Genomic DNA, 19,797 nt, shown 5'->3' with positions numbered 1-19,797 from the left:
ACAGTCTTCACTTTTAAAAGCCTACAGTATATCTAACGGTCAGTAATTGAAAAAAGGCATGGTATGAGGAAAGTCCAGGTAAATGTAATGTTGATGGGACACCTTTGTGTGCCACCTTTAATCCAGAAGAAAAAAAAAAACATTTATTAAACAAGGCAGGGATAAATAGTTGGAAAACAAAACGGTAATAAATCAAAAACAGAAAACACTGGGTTTTACTATATGGATCCATAATACCACCAAACACAGTGCTTAAGGAACAAATTATCTACCTCACGTATAACTTTATATTTTTCTGGACATGCTACCTCCCTTCAAAAAGAAGCTTTTGCCTACAGCCATGTTTTGTGTTAGGAACGTCCCCCAGAAAGCCAAATGGCTTGACTCTCAGAGCTTTCCAGGTCTCACTGTATCCCTTAACTCTTCTTAAAGACTATGTGACTGGCAGCAAGGAAGCATCAGGAGCAGGAAGAAATGTTGAGATACCACCCCGGCTTCTTGTTTTAATTGTTATAAAATAAAAAGCAAACAGGAGCATGATGTACAACTGAAAAGACACTGATACTATTATCAGCCAATTGTCTTCTCGGCAGTTGTTTTGTTTCTTCATTCTGTAGCTCTTAATGGACTTGTGCAATGGTCAGCAATTAGACGGCACCCTCCTGGGCCATCGCTTTATATGGCAGATTGACCAGAAGGGGTGGGGTTTGCTCCAGACATCACAATTGGGTGAGAGCACCGTCACTGGGCTTCATCTCACAACTGTGGAGAAAGGGCAGGTTACCATTAGCTACAGCAACCCCTTTTGCCCCAGAGTGGTAGTGCTTACCTCAGCCGAACTTGTCAGGGAACCCCAATGTGTGGCAGTTACTTTAAACTACCTTAGGAGGACAACACTTTCTGAGTCAAGTAACCAGCTCCCTTGTGGCACTCTGCCTGTATCATATTATCCCTGAAAAACTTCAAATGGCTATCAATGGCTATCAATCTGCCATACCATTACTGTGGGGTCTTCTGAAGTAAGACAAACCATACTGCGTCTATCTCCTACTTCCTTCCTGTTTTCTACTTACTCCATTGAAGAAGATAACAGTGGTTACCCAGACCTCATGGCTGGGTTTGCAAAGGGGGCCCCATAATAGTTCATGCTCCTGGGCCCTAAAAATGTAGGTCTGCCACTGCCTATAAAGCAGAAATATTCAGTATTCATGAACACATAATAGTTATTTTTGATTACATAACATACAGTAGGTGAACCAAAATAAGCAACAGAGTTTTATGGTAATGCATTGCATCTGCACCCCATCACAGTAAGTCACTTACCTGATAGTCTAGTGGAGTGTAAAGCACACTTGGTACATTCGAGCCATGGCTCTGATTTTAAAAAAGAAAAGAAAAGAAGTGATGAGGTTGAATTAAACATTTCTGAAATAATATAATTGTCTGTGCTGCAAATCTTTCTTTTATACAGTTAAATAAATTTATTTTGCCATAATAAAGAAACTTTAACTTGCGATTTTCAAACTTCTTTAAAAGTCTTTCAAGTCAAGTTACTGTTTCATGCATTTAGAGCATTCTGTACAAATGGAAAATTTATTTCTTGCTTAAGTATATAACCTGCCACAAAAGCTGAGCAACTCCCACGAGTTTTTAAGGCAGTGTCCATTGGAAATAATGACCTCTTGATCGTTGTAGCTTAGATACTAAAAGTACTGATGTTCTAATAAAAACGTGTTAGATCTTCTATAAAATAGATGAGAACTGGGACTGGAGGTCTCAGGATGATTCACGTTGAAATAAACTAAGCAGACCTGCATGCAAAGCTTTGTTTCCCCAACCCAATCATTTTTTCCTCAAGTTTTAGGTTAGTGTAAGTTTCAGAAAATCATTTTTTCAAGAAATGGATTGCTTTATGTTAATGCCCTGGAAATAGTGTATAAGTGGAAAGAGGTATTTAAAGCTAGTGAAAACCTCAGATTTTAACCTTCATGGAAGACAAGATGCTTGTAATGGATGTCTCCCTTTTAAAGGATTACAAGTGCATCCTAATGTGAACGTAATTCAGAAGAGCAATTGGGAGTTTCATTAAGAAAGCATGCTTTTTGCCATCAGAGTGCTAGAGTTTTTATGGGAGTGACATGTTCTTAATATATTAAAGAAAGGACTGCATTGGTTAGAGAATAGAGATTAGGAAGCTTGTTCATAGGAGCATGAAATGGTTCCCAAATGAAATTCTCTGCGAATGCCTCAAGTTTTCAGTTCTTGCAGATTGAGTTATGAATTTCTTATTATCTATTCAGGGTTTCATGAAGTTAATATTATTACCTTAGATGAGGGTACATTAGCATTTAATATCAATATGATGTTTATTAATGTGTTTAAAAGAGTCTGTGATGAGAAGTCTGCACTTGTACATCACTGCTGCTGTCATTAACCAGATATAAGAATCTGTTAAAAATGTAAGCTGTTGCTGGTCAAAATAAAACATTCACATAAGCATTCTACTATAAGAGAAGAGCCTTTTTTTATTGTATTTATTGACTTGCTTATCTTACCACTGCTAATCTACTTAATTAACAATAAAATTATTAATACCCATATAAACAGGAGTTCATATACTATTATCTTCAAATTTAGACTCCTTTTTCTTTTTACACATTTTGTTATGTTGCAGGCTTATGCTAAAATCATTTAAACTCATTTTTCCCCCCACATCAAGCAACACTCAATATAGCAGAATGACAAAGTGAAAACAGGATATTAGACATTTTTGCAAATTTAATAAAACTAAAAATTGAAATATCACATCAACACACGTATTCAGACCCTTTGATATGACCCTTGAAATTTGGTTTTAGTGAATCCCCTTCTATTTATATGCATTGACGTTTTCCTACACCTTGTTGTGGTCAATTTAATTGGACACACCTGCCTGTAGGTTCCACAACTGACAATATGCATCACAGCAAAAAAGCAAGCCATGAGGCTGAATGAATTGTCTGCTGAGCTTAGAGAAAGGATTTTGTTGAGGCACTGATCTGAAGAAAGTTACAAAAAAAAATCTGTCCCAAGGAAATTTTCATGGCTGATAGGAGTTTCCAGATGTGTTATATAAGATGTGTTATCCAAGATGTGTTATCTAAGCTCTTTTGCAGAAGCCCAAACAGGCAAGGTTGAGGACTGAAAATGCAGTGGTCAGCCATTAAAGCTAATGCAGCAAATGAGAAATTAATCAAGCTTACTTCCATTCAGAATGCTAAGATATTTACCACCGCTATTAGCACAGAACTAGCAGAAACCATTGAGACCACCTATAGTCTTGAGAGCTCTTTTTAGAAGTGATCTTCATTAAGCAGTTGCAACTACTGAAGTGGAAATAAAGCCTAATGGCACACCTATGCATGAAAACACAATGACTGGATTTCAGGAAAATAGAAGTTCCTGCTCTGGACTGATGAGTCAAAATGTTGAGAAGCACAAGCAGATTCTTAACCCCTTATTCACTAAGGGGTTTTTAGCATTATGCAACTAACCCCTGGAGGCTGTAGCAAAGGAGAGAATTAAAAAAAAACAGATGCTGCATAACCCGTCTCTGACACACTAACATCAAGCACTTTCACCCAAAGAATTATTCAGCAGAAGTCAGTCAGTCATTTTCCAACGAGCTACATCCTAACACAGGGACACAATCCCAGCTAGCACAGGGTGCAAGGCAGGAACAAACTCCAGGCAGGGTGCACACACTAACACAAAGGACAATTTAAGATCACCAATGCACCTAATCTGCATGTCTTTGGACTGTGGGAGGAAACCCACGCAGACACAGGGAGAACATGCAAACTCCACACAGGGAGAACCCAGGTCTCCTTTCTGCAAGGCAGCAGCACTACCACTGCACCACCGTGCCACCCTATTCAGCCGAAGTGTGTCATAAAATACTACTACGCTCCTTTATATCAACAGCAATATGCCTGCTTAATGCATCACTCTTCACTGTCAAGTCAGAAGTTTTCTTTCTTTATAAGTTTTTTAAGAGTGTCTATATATACTGTATATACAGGGTGATTCAAAATTATGTTAACACTAATGGATTATTTTTATCTCGATCACACCTTTCTAGGTCGATGGATAGGTCGTGGTGAGCCATTGCCATGGCCTCCACCCTCCCCTGATTTGACACCCTGTGATTTCTGGTTACGGGTTATGGTAAAGGAGCATGTGTATAGCAGGAAAGTTTGTGATATCAATGACCTGAAGGACAAAATACAGACTGTGGTATCATCTATTCCCCGCGAAATGTGTGTCCGGGCTTTAAATGGTACTGTTGCTCATTGGTTTTTGAGTGTTAAACATGATGGCGAACAGGTTGAGACATTCCTGTAAATCGTCTTGCACGTATAAGTATGTTTTGTGAATAAATTGTTTCTGCCTTTCAAATGTTAACATAATTTTGACTCATCCTGTATATTTATCTATTTGTTTAAAATTTGGGAATGGTGGCTCTGAGGCTAGGGATCTCCGCTGGCACTTGGAAAGATGCCAATCTGAATCCCAGAAGTAATTCAACTCTGCTGGGCCCTTGAGCAAGGCACTTAAGTTGCAATTTCTTCATGCTAAGTATGACAATAATCTGCATCCAGACCTGTAAGCAGGTCATCCAGCTTACAGGGACAACTTGGTTGTTGTTTGCAGAATTGGCACTGCAGCCACCATAAAAAAAAAACTCACACTGTTCTAATGTGTTGCTGAGGTGTCACCCACTGCACTTGGGTCCCAATCTAGGTTATTCATTGTGTGGTGGGTGCAACAACATGTTATCAGTGCATGCTCCCAACCTGTAATAAAAATGCAGCAAATGACATATACACATAAACACTTTATATCACTCTGAAGCAACTAGTAAATCATTTGTAGCTACTGTATATAAGTATGCACTCATCCAAAACTTTACTTTCAAAATTATTTTTCAGACCAGTATATTTCAAACAATTTCGTTTACTACTAGAAACAGAGAAAGCTTATATTTTGTACAAAAGATTGGGGATTTTGTGCTGCAATTCACCCTTCATTTCCTGCCTTCTGTTGCAGCTGCCCTACAGAAGTTTGGTGTGCTATTTATTTATTTTTGTTGTTGTTGCTGTTTTCTTGCATTTCACATTGGAATAAACTAAGTACATACAAACATTTTCATGCCAACTTCTTCCAATGCTGGGTTATGGGGATAAGGACAATGCCTTTGCTGGCAGCCCTGGGCACAGGACAGGAAATAGCAAGCCCTCAGCACAGAACAAGTCATACAGACACATACACCTAAACCAGTGTTACTTAGCTACTTTTGAGAAGCAGGAGGCTATTGCTGAGTCACGAGCATATGAGATTTATTTACGGTATAATCCGCCCCCCACTTTTACCCTGTGACGCCACCAAAGGGATCAATACAGCCTTGTGATACTTTTTATTCTATTTCTAACCTCATCCCCTTTAACATTCTTGACCCCTTGGCCACTGTTTGATTTTAGTTACTTTTTGTATTCATGCTTGTTTCTTCCTACTCGATGATGATGTTGGTGGGAAAGCCAAGGGAGAAGCAAGCACAATTAGAAATAGGATAAAAAAAAATACTGCACTGCATTCTCTATCCCTTCAGTGGAGGGGATTATATCATAAACAAGTCACGAGCTGAAACATATTTTTTCCCCTGTCATATGCTTGTGACACAGCGAAGCGATGGGTTCAAGAAATACAAGTACAGGATAACAATTATTCATAAGTATGCCAAGAAACATTGCTTGTATTCTAAGTTGAAATTGAAGGAGCACTGCTCAGAAAACTAACATAGGAAGAACGTACAGCAGACAGCCCATAGGTATGGCAACTGAACCCATGACACCTAAACTGTAAAATTGTGCACTGTGATACTTTAAAGTTATACTAAGCAGTACTTACAAATCAAGTGTAACCTCCATTCATTCATCAGACATGTCATTCTCAATAAAGTCAAACCTTTGGTCAAAATCAGACTCAAACTTTGTGCGTAAAGATGAGTTATTACATAGACATTACATGTGTTGCTGCTTACGGATGGACACCTTTGCGTATGTAAAAATACCATTATTGCCTTTGATTAACTTGTGGGTTTATTACATTGTACACAATTAATAGTGGTTAGTCATTATGTAGTACCATGAGGGAGGTGTCTTATCGGTCCAAACTTAATTATGCAGCATGACAATGTTACCAAAGACACAACCAAAATCTTACCATATAAACCAATCTGCAATTAAAAAAGTAACAGAAGCACTACACCAGATGGCATGGATCCTAGAAAGACCTAATCTAAGTATCATTGAGCCTGTCTGAGATTATTGGCAGAGACAGAAGCAAGTAAGACAGATAAACCCTGCAGTGGAGCTGTAGCAAGTACTCCAAAAAGATTGGAACAACATACCACTCAAGCATCTTTAGGAACTGCACACAAGCATGACCTAAAATAATTGCAGTTGTTTTTAAGGTAAAAGGCGATAACAACAGATATTGATTGTATTTGTGTATTATTCTAGGAAGTTAACTAACAAAAAAAACATTAATGGCATTATTGTTGAAGGCATTCCTGCTTTGCAGCGTTTTTTCACATGAACCTAAGGCTTATGCACAATACTTTAGAAATATGATTTTTTTTTCAATGCACATACAAATAAGGTTGCTGATAAATATTAACAGTTCCTTATCTAATAAACAAATAATGCACAACATAATATCTGTCTCTCTTTATATATACAAATATTTATATATATTGCAAACATTTTCAATCCAAATTGTCTTGCTTTTGCTATCTGGTATGTCCCTTATATATGTATATATATATATATATATATATATATATATATATATATATATATATATATATATATATATATATATATATATATATATATATATATATATATATATTATATATATATATATATAAAAAATACCTGTGCGTGGAAGTGTGTGTGTCTGTCTGTCCTGCCCAGAAGTGCGAGGCTAAAACATGAAGCTCAAAGAGCTGGCAAGGTGGTTCCAAATTAATGAGTTGAAATAAGAAAGTAGTATGAGGCTACAGCATGAAGCTGAAAGAAAACGACTCCGTTGGCAAAGTGAAAGACAAGGGAGATGAGCACGTCTGAAAAACGAAACTGCCAACTGCATTTAGATTTTGTTTCTGACAATTTCAATAGTTTCTAGGAGCCCGGGCTTTTTATAGCACAGGCTTACACATGATGAACTATATTACAGTATACAGTATATAGCCCAAATAAGGGCAAAACATGTGTTGCATGCTCTTTGCATTATTTGACCGTAAACTATACAATATATATATATATATATAGTATACATATATATATATATATATTGTGACGGACAGCCGGGTCCCATGCCCGGCCGGGACGCCTCTGATGCATACGTCCCGGGGGAGCCATCATGGACTTTGCAATACCTCCCCCGGGGCGCTTGGGGGCAGTCTCCCTGGCACTGGATTCCTCCTCAATCTCCCCCGTGGCTCCATGGGACATGGAGTCCACCACAGCAGCCCGGTTGGGAGATGGGGTGGCTAGGGTGCTGCAGAGTTCCAGCCACCACACTGGGCGGTTTATCAGCCCCACCCGGAGGTGCAATTAAGACCAGCTGGTCAGGCACCTGGATCACTTCGGGTGGGGCATAAAGGGCCTGCCTCCCAGCAATCGAGGCCAGAATCGGGAGGAAGAGGACGAGGTTGCCTGGGAGGAGTGGTGGAGCAGGAAAGTTTGGTTTTGTGTTGGTTTGGTGCTTGGTTTGGTGCTTGGGACTGTGTTTGGGCTGTGTGGCACGGGGAAGACGTGTCACACGGCTGAAGAAAAAAGAAATAAAAACCTTTGAGTGTGAACACGTGCCTCTGCCTATTCTATGCCGGGTCGGGCGCTATAAAGCGCTTGTTTACACTGGCGTAGTCGTGCGGATCCCGGCCCGTCCATTTGGGTCGGAACCTGCGGTTTTTACTCTTGCTGACCCGTAGCGGCGCAACAGCGCGGGCACGGTTCTCGCTCAGCGGCGTTGGAGAGCGCGCTCCCGACGCAGCTACAGGCAAGCAATCGGGCAGGACTGCACAGCACAGCGCACTGAAGCGCGCACACGCGGCAGGAGCCGCAAGCCAGCACACGCAGTACAGCGCGAAGCGCGCACACGCGGCAGGGGCCGCAAGCAGGCACGCAAGCCAGCGGGGACTATCCAACCGGCCGCCGAGGAGCTGCTGCAGGCGCTGTCATGGGGAAGAAAAAGCCGGGCGGACACAGAGGCCAACTGGCAGACGCCGCCACGCTTAGTTCGCCGCCGCGGGTTGCAACCGGAGGTAGGTGACGAGTTGCGGTATGTTTTTCCGCCTGCGGGTCATCCTACCTCCTGGACGCCGAGGGGCGAAGCACCCGGTGCGGGCAGGGGGACGAGTGTCCATGGCGTGACGACGGAGCCAGCTCGGGGTGAAGGCGGAGCTGTGTCTTTCCCTCGGCTTGAGCCAGCGGCTGGCGGAGGAGAGCCCGGACGAGCTTCCCAGCGCGGCGCCCCTGCAAGTGGGGCAGGAGCGGCTCCGCGAAACAGGTAAACGGGGGGGGGACGTGTGTCAATCACCCGCCGAGGAGGATCGGCAGGCGGGGATGACGGACGCCCTTCCCTCCCTCCAGACTACCGAAGGGCCCTGTGGGGATCCACAGGGTCTTCTTGGCACGCGGTCGGCGGAGGGCACACGGAGAGCCCAAATCCACCGCCGCCGCCACTATTAATGTTTCTTGGGCTGTAGGGGAGGTGAAGTCCGTTGTCCTCGCCCTACAGTCCCTTTACAAGTTTTTCAGGTCCTGTCGGAGGCGGGAGGGGCTGGAGAAGAAGCTCGGTATCCCGCGGGACCCTGGCTGAATGGCGGACGGCGGGTGGCCAGCCTCCCACCGGCAGGACAGAGCGGTGCAGGTAAGTGAAGCCGGCACCGCAGAGAAATGGGGGCGGGACGCGACGGCAGCAGTGTTGCTTAGTACTGCCTGTCAGGCGGACCCGCCCACCACACGAGAGGCTGCTGTGATGACTGACAGCAAGGCGGACGAGCGTGCGGGGAGGCAGCAGGTGGAAACCGGCTGCCAAACAACCCCGCCCCGACCGCTAGCGCCAGTCTTGCGGCAGTCCAAAGGGACGAGGGCGGTGCGGGTCCCTCCTTTCTCATAGGGGACTCAGACCGCCAGTGCGACCCAAAGGAAAAGGGGAACCGGAAGAGGAAACCGGAAACCCGTACATAGAGCAGTGTATGCCTGACGGCTTGGAGCCGGGAGGGCTGCACTGCAGGGGCGGAACTGTCACAAGCCCTCCTCGGAGGCGAAGGGGCAGATGTTCCCTGCCTGCTTCCGCATGCAGAGGGGCCGCACTGAGGAGTCGGCGGTGTTATGACTGTGGCGGTGGCCATGTCTGGCGGGCTTGTCCCGAGGGACATCGGGCAACGCCCCAGACCTGTTTATTCTGTTTTACAGGGCGCAGCCGCGGAACCAGGAATGCCGACTCCCCATCCTGGAGAAGACCGGCCCTTGCGGGGCAGGCCGATGAGCCCCACAAGCCTCATCTGAGGGAGGGGCCATGTGACGGACAGCCGGGTCCCATGCCCGCCGGACGCTCTGATGCATACGTCCCGGGGGAGCCATCATGGACTTTGCAATACCTCCCCCGGGGCGCTTGGGGGCAGTCTCCCTGGCACTGGATTCCTCCTCAATCTCCCCCGTGGCTCCATGGGACATGGAGTCCACCACAGCAGCCCGGTTGGGAGATGGGGTGGCCGCTAGGGGGTGCTGCAGAGTTCCAGCCACCACACTGAACTTTATCAGCCCCACCCGGAGGTGCAATTAAGACCAGCTGGTCAGGCACCTGGATCACTTCCGGGTGGGGCATAAAAGGGCCTGCCTCCCAGCAATCGAGGCCAGAATCGGGAGGAAGAGGACGAGGTTGCCTGGGAGGAGTGGTGGAGCAGGAAAGTTTGGTTTTGTGTTGGTTTGGTGCTTGGTTTGGTGCTTGGGACTGTGTTTGGGCTGTGTGGCACGGGAAGACGTGTCACACGGCTGAAGAAAAAAGAAATAAAACCTTTGAGTGTGAACACGCGCCTCTGCCTATTCTATGCGGGTCGGGCTATAAAGCGCTTTGTTTACAATATATATATATATATAATATATATATATATAATATATATATATATATAATATATATATATATATATTGTCCCAAAAATATCTCTTTCATTTAATATCTCTTTCAAAACAAAAAGGCCCAATTTAAATAATCTTAATAAAATTAAATAAAATATCCTGATGATTTGTCTAACTGGGACCTCCGTCCTACTGTGAGTTCAGGTCAAAGTGAGATGTCACCCTCCGGGGATGGGATGTTTTTGCAAATTTCTGGCCAGAAGAGGCGGGAGCTAAGGAAGCAATTGGGGTGTGGTCAATCAGCTTCCTGAGTTGCCTTGCCTGTGATGCAGAGTGAAGAGACAAGACAGATTGCAACAGTGCTCCCTCTTGCTCTAGGGTGGTATCGCGTACCTGATCAGAGCTGGAAAGGTGATTGTAGGATTCTCTCTCTCTCTCTCTCTATATATATATATATATATATATTTTTGCCCTTTATAATTAAATTTGAAATTATATATATACTAGCAGGAGTACCTGGCATTGCCCAGGAATCTATAACCGGTGAATTTCCCAAATGAATGAAACAGAACATAGAAATAGAACAAACAGTTTTCTGATTCACATTTTATTGTAAGTTCCTCCACTCTGGATTCTGTCTGCTGTGGCATTTCAGACGCGGTTGAAATAGACTTTCTTTTGGAATCTGAAGTGGACCTTACAATTCTACGTCTTTTTTTCAGTGGCATGGGTATACTAGCGAAAAGTATGACAATTATAATGTGTTACATGTTATTACGTATGGAATAAGCACCACGGTGAGATTAATTTACCTTATTTACAATACGCTGGAAAGCGAACAAATAGCACCAGTCAGTCAGAAAGAGCAACACTGAAATCTTACTGTGAGTCTGAAAGCGAGGAAATAGCACCACAAATACGGAAATCCAGTGAGAAAGAGTAGCACTGAAACAGTACTGGGAAAAATGGCGGGTAGGGGTGATCTGTTTGTAAGAAGCATCTGTGTTGAACCGTGCTGCTATCTAATGGACGTTAGCGATGGTAACTACAGAGAGAAATGAGATACAACCACTGCTGAGTGTGGGGAAAATGGTGGGGGAAGGATGCTGTCTTTTTAAGGGGAGTCTCTGTTCAAATGTGCTTCCATATAACGAACGTTGGTGAATGAAATACAGCACTATCAGTTCGTGTGGGAGTGTGACGTGCAGAAACGCAGGTGTGTGAGCAGGGCACGCACACTGGGTTGTTCACGTTTTACATCCATATGGCAGTTCCCCTTCACCCGATCAAAGCCTTCTCATACTTGGACACTTGCACCATCTGTTGGCAATTTAAAGAAACATGGGTAAAGAGCGAGGAACAGGGACCAAACGTGCCGCTAGATAGCACTGCCGTGAACATCTGTTGCAACATGCGGCCATCAAGTCAATGATAAGAACGGGGAAGTGTGCCGAACGTTGTGTAGGTGAAAAGGTGCCCTGCGCTTCATCACGATCGGACGCCCGGTGCAGATTTGTATAGCGGACAAACATACATACATACACACACACATACATACATCGACTCTGCTTTATATACAGTATATATATATATATATATATATATATATATATATATATATATATATATATATATATATATATATATATATATATATTTTTTATATAAAGGGCAAAAAAATTTTGAAGATTGAGTCTAAATTTATATTGTTAAGCAAATAGTTGATAAATAAGAAATAAAGAATTAAAGGTTGTGGTGGGGAAACCACTTCAGGTGTGAAGAAAACTGCGAAGTTGGAAATAAGGTTAAGCATCCATTTTGAAGTAGTGCAAGTTATGTACATATACATGCATTTCTTGGAGCACTCACTGAATAAATGACCCTGACTTATTTTTTAGTTCTTCTCTTAATGTATACATGTTTCCACAAGAAGAGGTGGAGCCATCAGTTGGAGTGAGAGTGATGTCCCTTGTCTTCAGGGATGTTCTCTTCCATTATGAAAAAAGAATATTCATTCTTGAATCAGCAGTCTCTGTAGGACACTCACCATGCTCATGTTTGACAGTAGGTCTACAAACATTTGATAGCCAAGCAGGCAAATTGTAGTTCCTTTTTTATACATATTCTAAGTCACAAATCATTCAGTATTATTTTTACTTAGGGATATATTCTAATCCACCATTTTGGAAACCTATTATTTTACAGAAAGGCAAAACTCAGTAATTTAGAAAAAGATAGAGTGCAGTCAGGTGCATATGCACGACAGTTTCCTGGCTGGCAAACATTTTGCAATTTCAGTCCAAATTGTCTTGCTTTTGCTATCTGGTGTGTCCGTGATTAATTATCAGTTAAACATCAGACTATTTTTGGACATGGAAGAAATTACTAAGTGTGAACCTACAAAAACTACTGGGATTATCAGAAGTTGGATCTTAACAAGCTAGTGGTGTAGGTGGAGAAAAGGTGTGAAAAGCCAAGTTGGTGCTGAAATCTATAAAAAAAAAGAACAATGATGAAAGTGAGACCTGTTTAAATATATAAAGGACAGAAAGGGCTATAGTGATAGTGATGTTTGACCCAACTGGAGAGTGTGACAATGGGCAGCGCAAACAATGATATTCTATAAATCTTTTTGCAGTCAATTTCCATGACATAGAACAAGAATGAGTTATTTTTTCTTGCACAATGGCAGAGAGTTAAATAACCTCAAGGTGATGGTTTATGCACTCCTTTTATCACTTTATTTGTTTTTGATCTTTTATGGCATCAATTACATTTTCAAAAGCAGATCATCCAATTGTAGCTAAATCATAACTTTTAAGGTAGTCAAACAGTATATGAAGTATATTGTCACATTGTCATGTGAATTCATAAGATATTTTGCTATATAAATAAGACAGATTTCAAACTGCAACAAGAAAATCATTTTTGCAGCCTTTATTCCAGACTATCTGATGCATTATATTGCCTCTTTGAATATTCTTGGATTTCTTGTTGAGATCGAAAACATAATGTGAGTATTACTAATGAAATAATCATATAATGTAGCAGCTGGCAGAAGCAATCTTTTACAGATTAGATGGGGTTAGAAACCAGGATTGATAGTGATCCCTCTAGAAGTACCCTTCTTTTGTTATGGATTTCGGAAAAGGTCTTCACAGAGGACTATGATGGTGAGGGTCAGCTCCACACTACCAGTTGTATCCCAGGAGTCTTTTGGATGCACTACCACCGATCACATACCCAAGGGATGAGCAAGCCGATGAGGACACTAACACACAAAGCAAGGGGTTGGTGCATGAAAGTGTAAAAGTTCTTCAATTAAAAACAGTCATTAAAACCCAGAATTTAAAGCAAGAATAAGACAGTTATTGGGTCCTTGTTCTATGTGATGAACCCAGCGCAATGCCCACTTCATCTCCCTAGCTCACCAGACTGCTTAGGTTCGGTTGTCCTCTAATTTTCCTTTTCACTCACTCCGGTATACCTTGGATCCCTAGAGAGGACTCCACCATGATCCCACCCACTCCACAACATTAAATCTGTGGGGACAATCTGCCCCTATAGCATCTATTGCACTGCCTTTCACACACCCTGGCTGGCTTGTGCTGCCTCTCCTACCGATGCTGTTCCCACAGCTTTTGTTTTTCTTCTGTCCTGTGCAGGCTCTGTGATTTGTCATACCATCGTGTTTTTAAAGTTTGTTTAAAGAAGCCACCAACAATTTTGACTATAAGGTTTTCAGGTGGATAAAAGAAATAATTAGGGAGTCTCTGTTCCCCCAGAATTTCAAATATTTTGTACTTTGCAAGTGTTCTAACGGCCTTTATATTTTTTTGGTTTTCTTTCCCCTAAATTTATCATATAATTTTATGTTAAATAAGCTTTTTAAACATACAGAATTCAATTTTAAATTTTTTTCTGTGTTTTACTGAAATTTAAAAAGTTATGTTTTTTACCCTGCGGTGGGCTGGCACCCTGCCCTGGATTGGTTCCTGCCTTGTGCCCTGTGTTGGCTGGGATTGGCTCCAGCGGACCCCCTTGACCCTGTGTTTGGATTCAGCGGGTTGGAAAATGGATGGATGGATGGATGTTTTTTACCATCTTGACATTTCTTATTTATGCAACGCCTTTGGTATTGATCAAGTGATCATGTTGTTGTGCTTGTGGATGCAAAACCTTCTTCATTTTTTGCTTGTTCATGTTTTGTTCTAAAAAGGTCCTAGTATCAAGTTTAATTTTCTTGTTTACCTATCTTCAACTTCCAATTTTCTGTTGCCTTTTTTTTCTGGTTACTTGGTTTTATTTTACTTTCTGGTATTTTTGACCCATGCTTTACACTTTTTACCAAGATTGTTTCTCACTCACAATAATCCACAACACTCGTAGTGTTTTAGTAGTTAGACATTTTTATTTTTGGTATTTTATTTTTTGCTATTCTGGTGATGTCACTGGGTCACTATGTTTTGTAATTGGTTGCTATGATGGTGCATGGTTGCTAGGAAAATGAAATGCAGGAAATATGACCCTTGACATCATGGTGGTCATGAGATGGATCTGTTTTTAACTTTTTTATTTATTTTTGGGCTTTGATACATATAGATTACATTTTTGTTATAAAAGACATTATATTTATTTCACTTCTTTATCTAACACCATCTCTGTTTGTATTGGCTGTTATATATAATATATATTCTATATTTTATATATATATATATATATATATATATATATATTATATATATATAATATTGTCAAGTGTGATTGGTCAGAAGTATGCAGTACATGATGTCATCAAGGTTGCCCTGAGCAATATATATGCCCCTATGATGCTGTTTGCTTTCTCAATTTATAATTTCCAGTTGATGAATTAGTACGTTTAATCTTAATTACAAATAAATGCTCAGTTTTTGGTTTTGATTAAAGATTAAGACTAATTTTTGGTCTAGTCTTTTGACTTGTATAATCTATGTAATATCTTTTGGTGACTTTCCATTTATATCCTGTCTCATTTTGTCAGGACAGTACAAAATGGTTGATCACATTTAGCAAGTGTCTTAGTACCAAGACCATTTCCAAGAAGTCTAGCAAGACCTATGTTGGAGCAACGTATTAATAAGGTAAATCTGGTTTTTAATTTATTTTCTTTTAAATTTTGTTTAGTGATTTGTGTTTGATAAAAGATATAACATACCTTAAATTAACAGACTTTAACTGTACTATAACTTTGCCTATAAATTTGCCAAACCCTTTAAAGAAATGTCTTCATATCTTTTTTGCTGTCATATTATAATTATGTCCAACTGGATTTACCAGTCTTATCATTGTCTAATTTGACCATAACATTCAGGGGTTAAATTGATACCTCTGTGTGTGTGATGTTAGTTTCCCATTTTTGTGCTTGATGCAGTTGTTATTATTGTAAAACAGAATGGCACTTGAAGCTTTTCATTGGGAAGAACATTATATGAAAATAAATAGAATATTTCATAGGTTAAAGCGTAGATGGCAAGGCTTGTGACATAACAGAGCATATGGAACTGTGCTTGACAGACAGATGCTCCCTGGGTGGGAAGTGATATTATTTAGTTTCCTCTATTGTTATAGCTTATAAAATTGTCAAAAACAACTGTCAAAAAATTTGCATAATTAATAAAACATAGCATATCATTGAGTCTAGTTAGTCATGTCCAACATTTCCACTACAGGTTTGGGTCTGCACATACCAAGTAGAGGAGTCTTGCCCACTGTGACATCACATTAGACAGTAATTGTGCCGGCTATTTATGCAAAATGTGCATTGTGCCTAATCATTGACTAGTGACTGTAGTCTCTGTGCACGAAGGCCCTTTGTGCTCACATTTTTATCCTCTACCGAAATATACAAATTTTGCATGATTGTCCTGCTGTTGATGTGCATCCCTTGCCTTGAATGCAGATGTAAACATTCTCAAAGAAACACCCCTTCTGTGAAAGTGCCTTTACAGACACACGGAAAATTGCTAACAAACTTTATTTATTATTTCAGGTTTTTAGTTTTTAGTGTGACAGAATGAAATATACATTTGGCTCTGTGCTTTTCCCAACATTTTTTAACTTTACATTTACCACTGTAAATGGTATCTTTTGGTTGTAATTATACTATTATTTTTATTAGAAACTGCCCTGCACTGTTACATAAGTCAAAGAATTACCTAGAGCATATGAACAATTTTACTGATGTTAATTTGTAAAAAAATTCAACAAATATTAGATCTTTAAATTTGTGATATAATTCTATGCACATGTATGTTTTACTTATTAATTTTGACAGCCTATTAATTTTTATAAACTCATTTGCATATATTGTACATGGACATTAAATAACTATGCCCAACGCAGTGAGATGAAAGAAAAATCATATTAGGCTGAGGCTTCTAAATTCCTTTTGAAAAATAGAAACACGTTTTAGTAAATAAAGAGCATAAACTGATTTTGGTCTGTGCGGCAGTTACACTTTATTTGGTGTATTCAGCTTTTTAGACTTTCAGTGTGCCATCTGTTAGAACATATTTTGTAATGCATGGGGCAAATAAATGCATTTCATTTTTTATTCCAACAGATTTTGCATCTCAAACATTAGCACTGTTTTTGAGATAAGTATAAATGAGCTAACAGACAAATTGACATTAGAACTAAATAAAGGAAATTTTAAATTGCAACAATATAGGAAATAGAAAACAATGAGCAAGTAGTTACTAATTTAATTCAAGACCCATTAAACATATTGTGGCGGACGGCGTTGAAGCCCCATCTGCATATGGTCCGGGGGAGCATCCATGGGCTCCTCAGTACCTCCCCCGGGACGCTTGGTGGCAGCCTCCCTGGCAGACGATGGTGCCGCAGTTTCCCTCAGGGCTCCATGGGAGATAGAGTTCTCCATAGCCCTGTTGGGATCTGGGGTGGCCGCCAGGGGGTGCTACATGGATTTCAGAGCCAGCCTGGAAAACTCTACAGCCCTGCCTGGAAGTGCAATCAGGAACAGGTGATAAAGCACCTGGAGCACTTCTGGGTGGACTATTAAAAGGACCGGCAACCACCACTCAGGGCCAGAATCGGGAGGAAGAGGATGAGGTTGTCTAGGAATAGTGGTGGGGCCAGAAGAAGGGTTGCTTATGTTGAGTTAAGTGCTTTTGGAAATATGTATTGCCTGTGGGGTCCACTGGGAAGATGTGCCCCACAGCTGAAGAAAAATAAAAGTCTTGTGTGTTTTTATAGGTGCCTCTGTCTGAGTCTGTGCCGGGTCGCGCACTACATAGCATCCAGTTCACAATACTATTGAACTATCCCTATTAATGTAGCAAAATGAAAGTAGGAATACAATTTTGTGGAAGTAAATCATTCCACTACTAGCTATAAAGAGGACCTGATTTTGAGACCCCAAATGGTCAAATCATCAGCTATTACCCTCTGAGTTACAGTTAATAGGCTCCAGTAGGATTAGCACTCCTTTTTTATTTCTTTTTCATTTTTTAATTTATTAGATTGTAATATTGGATATACAGTTACAGTATACACCATCTGCTGAAATGAAAAATGCAAGTGCCTTGGAATGAGTGCAGTGAGAATGACACTTTGAGTGAGCATGTTGCAAGTGACGTAGGTTTTGAACCTCTGCTCTTTTAAACTGATTTTAAATTATTTGACTCTTCTTCCCTGATTTAAACACTAGACCGATAATTTATCATGGACTGGGCCAGTTATTTATTTTATGTACAACAATGCACCTGGCGCTGACTGTTGTCATTACAATTTCTAATTTGATTTAATGTCTTCTTTTTCCATTAATGTTTTATTAAGTATAATGCATTTTAGAGCTTTTTTGATACCAAGAGCACAGCATCATCATTTTCCCCTTTTCAGCAGTAACCAGGAATGCAACTGATCATTATACATTATAAGCAAATGAAGTAGACTAGCTTCATATTACACTAATTATGATACTTGAATAAACGTTCATTATAAAGAGACTGATATAAGTAGAAGCACTCTACAGTGTATATTGTGTGAGTTCTCATATTCCAGCCCTCTATATTTTATTTAGCTTTGATGGTTGAGTATTCCTTTTTATTATTGCTAGTTTTCCCTTGGTTATTTTTATCATCTGTTTTTCTGGATTCTGCACATTGTCCTTACTTTTATGAACAGTCTGTTCTTAGCCTGACTAATTTTGTTATGTTATTGTTATTCTACTGTGCATTCAGAATGCCTTAAGATTATAAATGACCAGCGTGAGAATGCTGCTTTTGTATGTGTAATATCTAACTGCCTGTTCCAGACCACAATTTTAGTTTTACAGAGTATTGCAGTAGGTTTATTCCTTGGGCTTAATATTTGATTCAACGAGTAATATTTTTTTGGTCAGCATGCTGTAGAATTCATTAGCTGGCTAATTGTCAAAGCTCAATTCACCTTTCTCAGTTGATGCTTTTGGTAGCTCTATAGTTATTTAAGTATAATTTTACTTTTGGATTTACAATAATAAAAATATTTATACTGCAATCACTACATGTGTGGTTCTTTTCTATTGAAACTTAATTTTATAGTTCATAGTTTGCAAACCATCTCTACGACAGTTTCTTCTGTGGAAAATGCAGTTTTCATTGATATTAGCTTTATTTCCAGACAATTATCATAAACATCTATGTAAACATATAATCATCTTTATCTGTTAAATCTAGATAAACATTTCCTATGGGTGCTATGGCAACATCCATGAGTGAAACAGTGGTTATTTAAGCAAATATTTTAAATTTATATAACATTTTTTAACCATGTTTCTCTAAATTTGCTTAACAAAATTGCTTCTAGCAACAGCTCCGCATTGACCGCTGCAGGTCAGGTTACTATTTTAAAAAGGTTCCACTGCTTGAAGTTGAGAGCAAACCAGCAAATTGTATTGGATATCTCTTTCTATATTAGTTGTTTTACTTTGGCATAGAGTAGATGTCTTGCTCTCTTATTTTTCACGTTAGTTGAGAAATGTATAACCTCTAATCATGACACTCTAAACTAAGCACTGACTTACTGAAAAAGGTCATCTTTGTTTGCATTTTTCTTAGAAGGCTTATAGTGAATGAAAGACAGGAGGAATATTTACCTTAGTAGAATGGCTGGGACATGCATATCCGCATTTGTAGAGAATTTTAACAAGAATTTGGAATGTTTGGTTAGGCTTCAGATCCCCATGATGATGAATTTAATGTGATCAGACAGCACAGATATTGTATGTAAGAACAGAGCTATCTGCTTTCTGTAGCGTAATGAGTTAAAACATTTTCTTTGACATATAACATCTATTGAGAGATCAGTGATGCAATGTCAATAGTGCTGCTCACAATTAAACTTGGTTAAAAAGAAAGATTAAAAACATGAGGAAAAGAAAAGTGAAGAGAACCCCTTACTCTGAAATAAATAAAGGAGAATTCCATTTGAAAATAAAACTCATTAAGCTCTCCTCTGCAGGACTGCCTATCTTCTTTTTCTTCTTCTTTTGGGTGCTCTCGTTAGGGGTTGCCACAGCAGATCATCTTGTCCGCATATTGATTTGGCAAAACTTTCACCGGATGCC

The sequence above is a fragment of the Polypterus senegalus genome, chromosome 5, assembly GCF_016835505.1.
Source record: "Polypterus senegalus isolate Bchr_013 chromosome 5, ASM1683550v1, whole genome shotgun sequence".
Taxonomy (NCBI): domain Eukaryota; kingdom Metazoa; phylum Chordata; class Cladistia; order Polypteriformes; family Polypteridae; genus Polypterus; species Polypterus senegalus.
Note: the sequence above shows the minus strand (reverse complement) of the source record.